Here is a 15,000-nt window from a genome sequence, read left to right as displayed (position 1 = left end):
TTTAAATCTCATGTGTAAGTTCTTCTATAGCTGGTTTTCTCACCCCATTCCTTTTCTTCTGCTTTATTTACCTCTTGGCAACTCTTTGAAAGTAACTCTACCTCCAATCTGATTTGTTCCAATAATTTGAATTTACACTTTTACTATAACAGTTTCAAAGTTTGGTCAATAGCCAGTAATTTTGAGGAGAGGGTAGTTGGTCAGTTACATAAACTCCAGTACTTGAGTGGTACTTTATTTTATCAACTCTGGAAGGATAAAAGACGAAGTCAACTCAGGTGAGATTTGAACTCAGAACATAAAGAGCTGGAAGAAATGTCACTAAGCATTTTGTCCTATGTTGTAATGATTCTGCTAGCTCACTGCCTCCACATCATCTATAATGGCTTCAAGTTTTAACACAAAGGTGGTAATTTCAATGGGAGGGTGGTCAGCTGATTACATCAGCTCCAGTTCTTTACTGGTGCTTTATTTTATCGATCTCCCACCGAAAAAAAAAAAAAAAGGATGAAAGGCAAAGTTGATTCTGGTAGGATTTGAACTCAGGATGTAAAGAGGTGGAAGAAATGCCACTAAGCATTTTGTCCAATGTGCAAACAATTCTGCTAGTTTGTTGCCTCCATTTTTACTATAATACAACAACAAACAAAGATATGTATGAGTAAAATATTGTTTTTTAAGTGTTATTATTTGATCTTAAAAATAGCAATAACAATACAAATAGCACATAACAATGCTATTTCACTTACTTATGCTATGTACCTGAGAAGTTGTAGTTCACCTGAGCACTGTATACAATAAGCTCTTTATTATTAATGGTGAACAAAGGCAGCGAGCTGGTAGAATCATTTACATGCTGGACAAAATGTTTAGTGGAATTTTGCCTATCTGAGTTCAAATTTCATCGTGGTTGACATTGCTTTTCATCCTTTCAGGGTCAATAAAATAAGTACTAAGTAGGTACTGGGGTCGATGTAATTGACTTAACCCTACCCCTGAAATTGCTGGCCTTGTGCACAAATTTGAAAATATTATCAGTGATCAACAAAGGCAGCAAGCTGGCAGAATCATTGGCATACTGGACAAAATGCTTAATGAAATTTTGTCTGTCTTTATGTTCTGAGTTCAAATCCTACTGAGGTCGACTTTGCTTTTCATCCTTCTGGGGGGGGGGGGGGAATAAAATAAGTACCAGTGGAACACTGGGGTTCAATGTCATTGACTAGCACCCCACCTCCCCTCAAAATTTCAGGCCTTGTGTCAATAGCAGAAAGGATTATTAATGGTATACAGATACCAGAACCACAAATGATCTAAAACATTTAGTATTTGGCCCAAAATAGACCTACCTAAAACTTGTCTCTTAACATCAGATTTTTAAAACTTACAATTGACATATACTGAGTAAACCTGGAATCAGTAAATTTACCTATTGGGTTGACAAAACGTTTATCCCAGTTATGGAACCCCTGTTCCACAAATAAAAGCTTTTGTGATATATTGCCTGGAAGTTTACCTTTTATCTTTTACTTGTTTCAGTCATTGGACTGGGGTCACGTAGGGGATTTTGCCTTGAAGGGTTTATCCAAACAAATCAACTTCAGTAAACAAATAAACACTGACTATCAAGTGTTGGGAGAATGTACACAAACAGAAAAACACACAAACATAAATATAGATATAAGATAAATATATGGCATTAAACGCTAACTACAACAGATATATGTTTGTCCTTCACAAAAGAAGATTAGTCAGAAATGTAGCATCTGACAGATATTCAAAAAGCTCTCTCTTAACCCTTTAGCATTCAGATTACTCTGTCGAATGTCATACTTATTCCATTCATATTGTTTTCAATTAATCATGCATTATCTTATAGTTTTGAGATTTCAATGATGTTGTTTAATTTTTAAAATGACATTTTAGGGTAGGTATGAGAGATCAGATCTGGCTGGTTTGAACATAAAACAGGTAGAATATTTGAACTGGATTTGGCCAGTCTAAATACTAAAGAATTAAAGAAATTTTGTTATGACCCCTTCTACCATTTTATAGGTAAATTGATTGGGTTAATTGATTGCTAATTATCTTTTCCAGTACATTGTTATGCAAACTCAGGTTACTCCTGAATGAGCAAACTCATGTTCAAATTGTATTCCAACAATGTCCATCCCAATATTGTTTTTAGGAGTATTAGGAAATACAATATACAATATATCCTTCTTTAGCCAAGACGGTGAGGTTTGCTTTGGCTGCCATTTTAAGTAGGTTAAGCGACCATGCAGAGACAGCCTCTGATTGTTGCAGTTGATAATGGTTCTGCCACACCAATTATCATGAAAGCTACTTTCCTGTATCATCTAATTAATTTGTTAAGAATTACTTTGTTAATTACAAGTCAGCAATTAATACCTAAGGTCCTAATCCAACAGCCTCAAATTGACAAACACGAGTCCACCCAACCCCCCAAAATAACTGAAGTCCCCACTCACTCAATTCCTCTATTAACGAGTACATGAAGTAGACCTTGCATCCATATAACACTTCTTTTTTTGCCACGATGTTGGATGAGTTTAAAATCATCTTAATTTTGTTAAACATGACTCTTATCTGCACCCTTTTCAATCTTCACAGGAACCCTACCACCATCACCACCACCACCACAAGAAATGCTAACTCTAATTACCTTTGTCTTTAAGTCCTTAATTACATCACTCCTTCGTTATGTCTTTAATTACATCATTCCCTCGTCATTTTTAATTACATCACTCCATCATTATTGTTGTTTTCTGACTTATTGTAGCAGACAACTATAATCCTCCTCCACCTAGTCCAGCTTTCATAATCTATGGTGGCCAAATGATCAGGTGATTAACCCTTGCCCATCAGTGTGCTCAGGATCCTTAAGTGTAATTTGAACTCAGAACACAAACATTCAGAACGGATATCACAAGGCATCTTGTGCAACACAACAGTCTAACAGGTCTGTCAATCCACTGCTCCTGGAGTGGTAGGTAAACTTGATTGGAAAGAATAAAAGCCAATGTTGATTTTAATGGGATTTGAACTCAGAGCAGAAAAAGCCAGAACAAATGTTTTGTGGCACTTCCGCTGACATTCTAATGATTCTATCACTTCACTTTCAAGAGCATATTTGACTTCAACAGCTCACACCTCTTCTTCTATAAGCTCTCTTCCAATAATTGTTCCGTCTCTCTATATACTTGTCAAACTTTTCTTTTTGTTCAGCAGCCTCTTGCATGTCTCTTTCTCTAATTATTTACAGCTAACACATAAAATGCCCTCAGTTCTGACCTAGCTTTCACAAACAATACAAACAGAATATGTATACATCAAACACTTAACTGTTAAGCAACATTCTTTAATGTATGGTTTGACCATCACATGTTACAATGGCCATGAACTCAAGTGGTTCTTAATGAATGTTTGTGTGTCTGGAAGCTGACTAGTTAGACCAGTGATTCTCAGACTAACAAAGGCCAGGCCACCCACAGACATTTTCTAGTAGCCTTCTCTTTATTAATGAAATGACAAAAAGATTTTATATCCATATAATTCTTTTTTTTCTTTATTAGGATGTCTAACAAGTTTAAGATCTTGGAAACTAGCATGATTTTATTAAACATGACAATATATTCATCACCTTTACAATTCCCACAAGGTGCTTCCTTCTCCTTCCAGAGAGAAACAATTAAAAAGGCTCATGTGTATAAGGAAAATTCTTGACTAATAGGCAATAATTGATATATTAATGATTTTGATCTCATCATCCCACTGAGTTCTTCATTGCATTTCAGCCCTCTAGTGTTGATAAAGTAAGTCTACATTGTCATCGTTTTAATGTCCACCACTTTTCCATTTTGCATGGGTTGGATGGAGTATACCGAGGAAGATTTTCTATGGCTGGATGCCCTTCCTGTCACCAACCCTTATTACCTGTTTTTAACAGAATATTGGAAATGTATGACATTCATTTACAGCAATCACATGATGTCAAAACAAAAGACACAAACATACATACATTCACACACGTGCACACGCACACACACACACACATACATACATACATACATACATACATACACATACATACATACATACACACATGTATACACACATGCATACATATATACCTACATACATACATGCATATGTGATGGGTTTCTTTCAGTTTCCATCTTTCAAATCCACTTAAATGGCTGTGGTTGGCCTAAGGTTTTAGCATAAGACACTTGGCTAAGGCGACACACAATGGGACTGAACCCAAGACCATGTGGTTGAGAAGCAAGCTTCTTAAACTCACAGTCATAAATGCACTTCAGTACAAATGAAATAGTGAGTTTGACATAATCGACTCTAACCCTCTCTCTCAAATTCTGTGGTTTTGTATCTATGTAAAAAAACAATACATCAGTGACCCTTTCCTTATGTTGTGTTCTCTGCTTCTTATGGTCTTCGATCAATTTGCATTCCAGTCATGAAGTTTATTAAAGTAGCATGAAGCATGATCTTCAATCAGTTTTGTAAGGAAAAGGTTTTCAGTGCCAAAGGTTTCAAACATTACTGATACGTTTATGTTACTAATAGGTTCTCTGTCTCTCTCTTACTCGCTTTGTCTATCCATCCGTCCGTCTGTCTGTCTGTCGTCTCCCTCTTCTCTCCCTCTCGCTCTCTCTCAGTCTCTCTCTCCCTCTCTCTTTTGGTCTCTCTCTCCCTCTCTCTTTCGATCTCTCTCTCTCTCCCTCACTCTCTCTCAAAGAGTAATGACCGGTACATACATTGTGAAAAAATCAACAACACACACACACACACACACAAATACACACACACAAACACAGACACGCACACACACACAAACGCACACAAATACACACACACACACAAACACATGCATACACACACAGACACACACACACAAATGCACACAAATACACACACACAAACACACGCATACACACACACACACACACACACACACACACACACACACACACACACACACACACACTAAACACAGGATGTTGACACAGCAACATACAGAATATCATCACTATTCTTCAAAAAAAAGAAACATCAAGTATGATGAATGAGCTGTGTCAATTTGTGTGTTTGTTGATAGAGAGAAAGGTAGATTATGCGATTTATTTACCTCATACAACCACAAAAGGAATGCTGTTTATAACCATAGGTTGTATTTTATAAACACACTGCAACAAATTTTATTTACTTACTGGAAAATTAAGATAAATACAATGATAAATTATTAGGTTTGGTCATATGATGCAGAGGAATGAAAACAGTTGCATAAAGAAGGGCTGATTACTTAAAGTGGAGGGTAATTGTGGAAGGGGAAGACCCAGGAAAATGGGACAAAATACTGAAGGCCAATCTTAAAATGCTGAAACTTATGAAGGAGACGACAGAGGACTAAGACATGTGGCACATTGCTGTACTTGAGAAAACCCACCCACCACAACAGATTTGAGATCCTAAAACTAAGGAGCCACATAAAAAACACTGGTGCTGGTGCCACTTAAAAAGCACTTGTGATGGTGCCACATAAAAAAGCAGCCAGTACACTCTGTGGAGTGGTTGGCATTAGGAAGTGCAACCAGCCATAGAAACCAGGCCAAAACAGACTATGGAAACTGGTGCAGCCCCTAGCCTTGCCAGTTCCTGTCAAGTTGTCCAACCTATGCCAGCATGGAAAATAGACATGAAATGTTGATGATGATGATGATATGAATTCCTACATACATTTCACGATTACTGTTATTTATGAGGAGAAGTCAAAAATTATCCACACTTTCACCATGACATATTGTTATTGTCACACTGCCTTCTGTGCATGCATGCTCATAGTCAGTACTATTGGGGGTCATGTGATCAAAGTTTGAGCCTGATCGCACCATTCTTCTTTTTGGCTTTACAGTGTAACCATGGTTGCTCTACTAGCAATGTGCACCAAAGAAGAATAAAGAGCAGTGATCTGATTTCTCTGGTCAAAAGGTGTGTTAGGTGCTGAAATTCATCAGAGGCTTTTAGCACAATTGGTTAATGGTTTCAATGGCCTGGGGCAGTCATGTATGGACGTGCATTGTCATGCAACAACAAAACTTTCTTCAACAATAGTCTTCGGCATATGGTATGAATTGCTGGCTTCAGTTTGTTGGCCAGCAAAGCACTGTATCTTGCACTGTTGATGTACACCTCTTTTCTAACACCTGACCAGATAAATTGAACCATTGCTCTTTGTTTTTCTTTGATACACATTGCTAGTGGAGTGGTCAGGCCTACACTGTAAAGCCAGAAAGAAAAACGGTGTGATCAAGCTTAAACTTCAATCATGTGAGCACAATAGTACCAACTATAAGCACACATGTGCAGAAGGCAGTGTGACAATAATAAAGATATGTTATGGCAAAAGTGCAAATATTTTTTGACCTCCTCTCGTAGAACTCAGCATTGGATGTTTGAAGTGCATTTGGATACCTTACTTCAATGGATCATCAGGGAAATACTTTATTATATTCTGTTACAAAAATTAAATATATTTTATTTATTTATAGATACAGCATGGAATTTTGTCAGTGAACAGGTCGCGGTCTCAAAGCGACAGAAATATTTTAGCAAATTAAATTTAAAAGTTGAAGTGAATCTAACGGTTTTTGTGTGTTTCTTAAACGGCTTATAAACACCTTCCATGCTGCAATTGTTTATTTACTTATATTTATTTATTTACTTATATTTATTTATTTACTTAGTTAATTTTTGTGAAAGCAGATGGAACTTTATCTTTCCAAGTCTTTTCCAGTAAGTACTGAGAAATCAAACAAGGCCATATAAAAAACACAAGTGTTGGAGCCACATAAAAAGCACTGATGATGGTACCCTGTATACTCTGTAGAGTGACTGATGTTAGGAAGAGCATCCAGCCATAGAAACCAAAATTTTACAATCTCAGAGCCTCTACAATATGAAACAGGGAACCCTTTTTAGAGCTAGGGGTAAACTGGAAGTGAATAAGAATCAGTGGGGAAGCATCAGTGTAGCACCCTGGGCAAGCATCTTTTGCTATAGCCTCAGGCTGACCAAAGTCTTATACATGAATTTGGTAGACAGAAACTGAAAGGAGTCCCATCATGTGTGCGTGTGTGTGTGCACATAAGCATATGTGTGTGTGTGTGTATGTGTTTGTGTTTGTCCCCCACCACTGTTTGACAACTGGTATTGGTTTGTTTATGTCCCCCATAACTTAGTTGTTCAGCAAAATGAGACCATTAGAATAAGTACCAAACATACAAACATAAGTACTGGCGTCAATTTGTTTGATTAAACCCTTCAAAGTAGTGCTCCAGCATGGCCACAGCCCAATGATTGAAACAAGTAAGTGATAAAAGATAAAAGCAAAGATAAAAGATGTACAAAAATATGCACACACACACACTCAAACATATGCACATGCATGCATGCAAACACACACACACGCAAACACATGCACACACATATATGTGCACATGCACATATACACATGTACATGCATGCCCATATGAGCACACAAACACACAATGGCAAATGTACACACACACAAGCACACACATGAACACACACACACACACACGCAAACACACACACACACACGCATGCACATGCATGCATGCAAACACATATGCACACACATACACACACACACACATGCACATATGAACACACAAACACACAATAGCAAATGTACACACACAGGCAAACACACACATGCACACACACACACACACACACTCTCTCTCTCTCTCTCTCTCTCTCTCTCTCACATGTGAGAGGACATCGACCACTTCATTATTATTCATTGATTTTGTTTTGTTCTTTAGAATATGGAAAACATCATAATTCTGAATTCAGTCACAGATCAATTCAGTTGATAAGTATGTCACAAAGTTGTGGAGGATTCACTTTATAATTTATATAAACAGGCAACAACTGTTCTAGATTGTTCATCTTTGACTTAAAAGTTGTGATAAGCTTTTCTATCAGATCAGAAATCATTTAAGTTGGAAATATTATAACTAAGATTCTGAGCTGCTAGATTTAGTTTTGTTTCTACATTTTTTGTCTTTTTCATAATTTTCGTTTTTTTTGTTTGTTTGTTTTTCATTCATTTTGTAGGTCAATAACCTTTTCTCTTTTCATTTTTTTTGTTTTTTAATTTCATATTGAGATTGGAAGATATTCATAATATTTGGGTTTTCTTTTGTTTGTTCCTGATTTTGGTCTTTGTGTACATTTTAGACATCTCAATGTCATTTGTGTGTTGTGAGGTTCTTTCAAAACTTTAAAAATAAAAAAAGAACAAATACATTTAATTAAAAAACAGAAAATTCTATAATGTACAAAGCACGTTCAAAAAGTATCTGACTTTATTTCTTCCCTCCAAAACTAATGCCACATGGGCAAAATCCTTTAGGTGGGAGGTGATGCCACCCTTCCTGCACGTGCATAAAAATTTTCACACAAGTAGGCCACAGCAGTTCCTAGAGTACAGACATTTAGTGTGTACTCATTAGATTTTCATTTTCATGCAAGATGACAGAATGCATCAAGCAGAGACCATAAACCCATGTCCTATCACTAGTGATGATGGTCTTCATGAAGTCTGGGTTGTGGTCTGCACAGTCCAGCTTATCCTGATCGATTTCTATGCGGAGTTGCTTCTGCTGCTGCACCAACACCTTGGAGATAAATTTTGCTAACACTTTCCACACACACACCGCACAAACATACAAACATGCACAGACATGCACATATACACACACTCTCACATTTACATGCCTACATACACACTCTCACACTTTTACATGCACACACACTAATAAATGTGGTAAAACTCACATTGAATATCAATATGCATGAACTTAACCCTGCCATAGATTTATGAGCTCCAATCCTGAGAGGCTCATAAAAGGTAATTAGCATTGTATCTGTTCTTCCTCCTCATCGTCCTCTTCAAACAAAAGAATGAAACTCACATACATATACCGACAGACAGACACATATATATGTGTAACTACAGGTACAACAATAATAAATACAAGAAAAGTGTACAAGATAACTGCAAGATTTTCCACAGTAAGGATAGTTCTTTTGATGAAATTTCATACAAAAAAGAACTGTTAGAGAGAGATCATGGTGTCATTGTGAGGCCGTAAGCTATAACTTTTTTACCTTATGCTGAAATCTTGCACAGTTCGCTATCCACATTTCACACCAATCACTTTTCCTTACTTTCCTTCCCAGAATGAATACCAGCCTTCTGAAATTTTGTTTCCCACGTGTGTTTTTTCCCCTCATAGACCCAGGTAGCAGCATTACAGCTACAACTTTGTACAACATGTACCACAACTGGCTCTGCATCATCACCACAACATCATGATACAGTATTTCTGTCACCGTGTACAATTGACTACGAACTGGTATTTCTCATCTATGTGTCTATGAACATTCCTCTAACTTCTCATTTAAAACTCACTTTCTTCCTCTTCATTGTTCTTATATGTACCCAATACACACTCAGACACACATACACTTTGCTCTCAAGATGGCCGATCTATTATTCTGTATACATGACACACACACAAACACACATGTTAACCTATGAATAAATGTTCTCCTAACCTTCTACTCAGTTGTGTCTCCTCTCTTTTCCAACTGGCACATAATATGTATAATTTCAGCCTTCCGATATGAGTCGATATTAGATGGTCACACAACACACATCACCTTGACCACCTATAAAAAAAATAATTTCAGTTTACTGGAATTTAGTTCTCTTGTAAACTAGTGTGGTTTGTTGAAATTGTAACTTCATTTTGTGGCTTGAGAATAACATCTGAGTTATTTTATTAACTCATGTGGTTTATTGAAATAATGTCTCAACCCATGCACTGAGAAAAGCATCGAGGTTATTTCACAAACTACTGTAGTTTACTGAAGAAACTGTTACATCATTTAGACATCAGAGTACAAAAGACATTTGAGTACAGGCATCACTGTGTGGTAAAAAAGTTTGATTTCCAACCACATGGTTTTAAATTTAGTCTCTTTTTGGGTGAGTGAATTCTATTATAACACTGGGCCAACCAAAACCTTGTAAGTAGATTTGGTAGACAGAAACTGAAAGAAGCCCATCGTACATGTGTGTGTGTGTAATATACAGGTTGCATAAGATTTATGTTTATAAATAAACAGATAAACAATAACAGATAACTTTATTTATCAAAAAAGGGATAAATGAGGATAAAAATAAACATTCTTTTCTATAATGTTATTCAATAAAGCCACCTTCAGCTTCAGGAACTGCTTCTGTATGAGATCTAAATCATCTACATGCTCAAATCAAGTGGTCCTGGTTCATTTTAGACATTACTCTGACTATGGCAGCTTTCAAAGAATCTTTGGTGTTACGGGTGTGTTCATTGACCTCTTCCTCAACAATGCTCCACATGTAATAGTCCAATGGATTGAGATCTGGGGAATTAGGAGGCCAAATGTTAGGAATTATGTGATCATGAAAATTTTCAGCCAACCATTCTTGTGTTACTAGAGCCATGTGTGATAGTGTAGTCTTACTCTTCAGAAGGGTCTGCACATAACCATCTGACATTTCTTCTGTTAACTTTTTGATCTTGGTCAAAGTTTTTCTCATTTGAGAAAAACCAAATCAACTCTTCTTCTGCTGGATTTTTAAGTTTGCTTAAGAGCCTTTTAGATCTGATGTAGTGATTTTCTTTTGCTTTTTCTGACAAATTAACCTTTCTTCATCATATAAGACTTATATTTGATGTCTTCGTGGACAACATTTCTGACTGTTCCTTCTGACACATGGAGATGTTTTGCAATTGACCTCATAGACTTTCTGGGATTGTAACCTATAGTCTGTTGAACTTGCCAGATAAATTCAAGTGTTCTGATGATTTCAGAGCATTTAGAATACTTTTTTTGTTTTGATACTGGTGATACATTTTCATCTTCAGTCCTTACAAACTCTGTAGACGAATGATGTAACATCTTTTAAAAATCGAGATATTTCAAAATTGCTATTCTCAGCCTTTATAACTACAATAACAGCATGCTTCTTCATTTCTAGAGTAAACTGAGGGTCTGCCATTATTATTTTCTGAAACAAATATACAGAGTTAGGAAAAAATTCAGCAGTAACCCAAAAATGAAAATAATACTGACATCTCATTTTAACAGATATATTTCTAAAATTACATAAAAATATCTTGAAATACTAAAGAGTAAATGTATTCAATAAAAGCGCCATGGGCTTCAACCGTGGCTTCCAGATGTCTTCAGAATTTCCTGCAATAATGTCCTAACTTGTGCACTAGGAAAGACATCTAGGTTATTTTACAAACTACTCCGTTTTATCAAAGAAACAATTGCCCTATTTAGCAGCTTTGCAAAAGATATCTTCTTGGTCATTTTGTAAACAATTGTAGTTTATTGAAATAATGTCCTAACTTGTGCACTGAGAAAGATATTTTCAAGGTTAATTTATAAATTACTTTGGCATGTTGAAATAGAAACCATTATTTAGTGCCATTGCAAAAGAGATTTTGTAAGTTATTTAATAAACTTGTGTGGTTTCTTTAATTAGCAGCCTAATTTATGGCATTGAGAACAACATCATTTAGGCTATTTGATAAACTATTCTGGTTTCTTGAAATAAGCTTCAAATGTAGCATTTAAAAAGACATCTTCCAGGTTATTCTGAATATTTTTTATTTAGGTTATTTTTCAAAGTTTCAATGTTAGAGTTGGTATTGGGCAAGGGTATATGTTTATCTATTCCTTGTTTCATTGCACAGTAAACATTAGATCTTATAAAATGTGAAAAATTGTAGTTACATTTCTGTTAGCAGTTGAAGGACTAAGAGAGGGGGGGGAGGAGGAGAGAGGGAGAGGAGGAGAGAGGGAGAGGGAGGGAGGGAGAGGGAGAGGGAGGGAGGGGGAGAGAGAGGGGAGAGAGGGGGAGAGAGAGGGGAGAGAGAGGGGAGAGAGAGGGGAGAGAGAGGGAGAGGGAGGGAGAGGGAGAGGGAGACAGAGAGAGGGAGAGGGAGAGGGAGACAGAGAGAGGGAGAGAGAGAGGGAGAGAGAGAGGGGGAGAGTGAGAGGGGGAGAGAGAGGGGGAGAGAGAGGGAAAGAGAGAGAGGGAGAGAGAGGGGGAGAGAGGGAGAGGGAGAGCGGGAGAGAGAGAGGGAGAGAGAGGGAGAGAGACGGAGAGGGAGAGAGAGAGAGAGGGAGAGAGAGAGAGAGGGAGAGAGAGAGAGAGAGCAGAAGAAAAAAGAGAGAGAGAGAGAGAGATGGAGAGTGGGTTGAGACCACTTCAAGGAGAAGTGTTAATGGTTGTGTGAAAATTCTTTATAATATTTCATGAATGTGGAGAAACATTTATCTTTTTTACTTTTTTATCTTTTACCTGTTTTGGCCATGGTGGAACACAGCCTTAAAGGGTTTAGTCCAATCATGAACAAAATGTGGCCAACAGACCTTTTTGAATGGCATACTTAACACAAAAAAATTACTTGGAATTTTTTTCAGAAGTGCGGCCCACTTGATGATGAGCCATGCCTCATGCAACTCATACCTCAGAATAAGGCTGCCCATGTTTGGTGCGGTCAAACAAATCAATCCATTTATTATCTTTTTTAAGTCTGTCTCTTATTCTATTGGTTTCTTTTGCTGAAACACTTAAAAATATAAAAACAGGAAAATATCACTTTCTAAGAAGAAGAAGAAGAAGAAGAAGAAGAAGAAGAAGATGATGATGATGATGATAACTGGTGGTGGTGGTGGTGGTGGTTGATGTTGTCTAGCCCCCAGGTCAGCGTTTATCAAGTTGACTTATCATCAAATATGATCTAGGAGTGTCCAGCTTAGTATTTTTTATCTCCAGATATGTAATCTAACTTGGGCTACATTATCCAATGTGTTCTTTTCTTTATTAAAACAGTAGGGTGTGATATGAAAAAGATCTGGCTGCTATTTCTAGTAGGCCAAGCAACCATACAGTAGTGTCCCTGTTTACTTGTTGACAATGATAATGGTAACAGTGATGATGATGGTAGCTATGACAATGAAGAGATCACAGCTTTCATTGTGTCAGTTGTTATTTGGTCCAGATGCCCATACTCTAGGTTACCACATTCCAAATATGTGTTGTCTCAGATAGCAGACCAAGGGCATTCATGACATGACCATCTTGTCAGGGACTGATATACATTGATCAGTCTATAAGGGACTGATATACATTAATCAATCCATAGGGGACTGATATACATTAACCAATTATCTAAATTTGTAGGGTGTGATACAGGAATTAAACCCATGATCTTGTGATTGTCATTGCAACACCCTAACCACTGGCCACACACCTTCTAAGCTATACCCTAGTGTCTTAAAAAAACAGGAACAAGACATTGAATTAAGGCCATGGCTGGAACATTTTTGATTACAGATCTGCTAGATCAGGGCTAACTTGGGGATGCAAAAATGACAGCCCTTTTAGAATCTCCAGCCTCTCTATTGCTTTGCTCTCTCTCTCTCTCTCTTACACACACACATAAACACACATACATAGACACATACACATGCATGCATACATACACACACATGCACCCACACCCACACACCCACACATAGACACACACACACACAATGTATACTCACACACATACTCATACAGGAGCCAACAAAAGAAATTCTATGTGGTAGTCTGACCTGCTAGAAATAGCAGCCATATTTTCTACAAATCATAAACCTTTTTTGCTTTTGTTTTTTGCTTTTTTTTGTTTTAAATGGAAGGACACTTTAGATAAGATAGTCCCAGATAAATTACACAACCTGAAAGAAAGATGGAACAACTATGGCTGGAATGTATTAGATCATAAGTTTGCTCATTCAGAACTCAAACCAGAATTGAACCACAACAAAACACACACACACACACAATTTACTTGTAAGCTTTTGTAAATAACAGCCAGTCATGCATACACTGCATTCAATAAAATCCTGCATAGAATACATTTTAGGTTTTAAATAAATAAAATTTTATATTACTGTTTGTCTAGAAAGGCAAAAATGCATCCATTGTTGTTTTAGCATTGCGCATTACCACCACCACCTACCACCACCACAACAGAAACCACCAATACTGCCACTGTCACTGCTAACATTACCATCACCATCACCACCACCACCACTATCATTACTGCTACCATTACTACTACAACAACAACACCAACAACTACCACTACAATACCATCACCACCAACAATAACAAGCTCAAAACTGCTGCCACTAACCTGACCCATTGAAAAATTTTTGAATAAATCCTTCCTTTATTTTCCAGGGACAGAATTACATTTTCAAGGACAATAGACTCCTTGTGATTCTACAGATAACTTTAGATAACAACTGTTTATATTCTCACTGCTAAAAGCGATATCTCCTACCCCAGCCCCCATTGGACAAGAAGAGGCAAGTAAGCCTCCTGTGAAACAACCTCTGCCCCATGAGCCGGAGATTTAAATCCCCTTTGCCATTTCATCGACCACTTAGCAACTGACAACAACTGCTAATATTGATTTCTGACTTAGGGACAAGGCCATACATTTTTGAAAGAAAGAGTTGTCATTGATAGTTACCATTGTTGTCAATGTCATTGTTATTGTCGTTGTTATATCATCATCATCATCATCATCTTCATCGTCATTCAATTTGCTTTATTTCGAAGACAGCCACACGCCTTCACTACCCATTGTAGCTTTTATTTATAATCAATTATTTTCCTGTAGTTGGGTGAATAGCCTTTGGCTGTCAGCAGGATTTTCAATCCTCAGGTGGAATCTGAACACAGAATGCAAAACAAAATAAGCCAGAACAGTTGTTGTAATTCAACTGCTCTAGACAGGTTCTTTA

The 15,000-nt window shown here is 37.1% G+C and overlaps 1 long non-coding RNA gene across 4 annotated transcripts in view; it reads right to left on the bottom strand.

Annotated features, from left to right (window-relative positions):
* Nucleotides 1-3,914: 3,914 nt before the first annotated feature.
* LOC128248123 (uncharacterized) overlaps nt 3,915-15,000 on the bottom strand; it is a 96,343-nt gene continuing 85,257 nt past the window's right edge. For 3 of the 4 annotated variants that reach the window (XR_016242342.1, XR_016242340.1, XR_008264397.2), the window contains exons 2-4: nt 14,727-14,928; nt 9,691-9,804; nt 3,915-8,348 (exon numbers count right to left, since the gene is read on the bottom strand). This is a non-coding gene — a long non-coding RNA (uncharacterized LOC128248123). Of the gene's footprint in view, nt 8,349-9,690; nt 9,805-10,266; nt 11,192-14,726; nt 14,929-15,000 lie in introns of those variants that run through there. The other variant, XR_016242339.1, reaches the window with a different exon arrangement.

Source organism: Octopus bimaculoides, chromosome 6, assembly GCF_046866305.1.
Source record: "Octopus bimaculoides isolate indiv1 chromosome 6, ASM4686630v1, whole genome shotgun sequence".
Classification (NCBI taxonomy): Eukaryota; Metazoa; Mollusca; class Cephalopoda; order Octopoda; family Octopodidae; genus Octopus; species Octopus bimaculoides.
The sequence above is the reverse complement of the archived record's forward strand: the minus strand, read 5'-3'. Positions and strand labels throughout refer to the sequence as shown.